This window comes from Triticum dicoccoides, chromosome 5B, assembly GCF_002162155.2.
Source record: "Triticum dicoccoides isolate Atlit2015 ecotype Zavitan chromosome 5B, WEW_v2.0, whole genome shotgun sequence".
NCBI classification, from domain to species: Eukaryota; Viridiplantae; Streptophyta; class Magnoliopsida; order Poales; family Poaceae; genus Triticum; species Triticum dicoccoides.
In genome coordinates, this window is record NC_041389.1 from 481953441 (window position 1) to 481954549 (window position 1109).

Here is a 1109-nt window from a genome sequence, read left to right on the forward strand (position 1 = left end):
GATGCGCACTAGCCGAGGGATGAGGACCATTGACGAGAACTCTCATACACACACGGCCTCGAGGTAGATCGACTTGTATTTTGTACCATATCAATATCAATACAACCAAAACAAGACATAGGGTATTATCTTTTCCAGAGAGCCCGAACCTAGGTAAATCCCTGTGTTGTGTCATCTGTTACCATGGTGCCAAGGCTACCAGCTCGGGATCCCCTACCCGAGATATGCTAGCTTTGACTCCATCATCGGCCCCTCTTGGTCCAACTCAAGGACAACCTCCCGCCCCACCGTGACAAAGAATAACCACGGAAGCACGTGTACGTCGAGCCTAGTGGGATCCAGGCAAAAGACATGAATGCGCGCTAGATCCACCCTAGAAAGCAACCCTCATCAATCACTCGTCAACTTGTCTATAGCTTAGAGACTGCCTTGATGATGTGGTCCTGCTTGGCCTCTTCAGGCATCCCATAGATATACAACCAAGCCAAACATAGGGAGGAGGCTGCCTCAGAATCAAGGCAGGATTCGTTGACAATGGCCATGATATGGTGAAAGGGGAGCATCATCGGCTCGCCATGCTAGCACATATGAGTACGTACGGAGGAGCTTCGCGGTGGGAAAGTCCACTGTGAAGTCCGGCAGAGATCTCGCGGACCTTCCAAACGAAGGTGTCCGAGATGTAGTCGCTCAACTCTGCCTTGATGATGTCGGCGGTGACCTCCACAACCGGGGGCGGCTCCTGGTCAGGAACCACAAAGATAACCGTCAGGTGCTCCGAGATGGACATCACCTCCCCGGCCATGTCCACGTAGTAGAACCCCTCTCATCCATCCTGAGAAACCCATGGACTGTGTGGCGGCAAGGAGGTGCCTGACACTCGGAGCGGAAGTGTCCTAGTGTGCTGCAGCTGAAGCTAATTTGCTTTGCCCGCAACTTCCCACGAGTATCCGGCCGGTACATGGAAGCGAATGGAATCAACGCCAACCCCGACAAACCACCCCGCCGACCACCAGCACCTGATTTCTTCTTATTATACTTTCTTATTCTCAAGAAGCTGCAAGGCCCCGGGATGCCGGGCAAGTGCAAGAAGGGAAGTATAGCATGTGTGT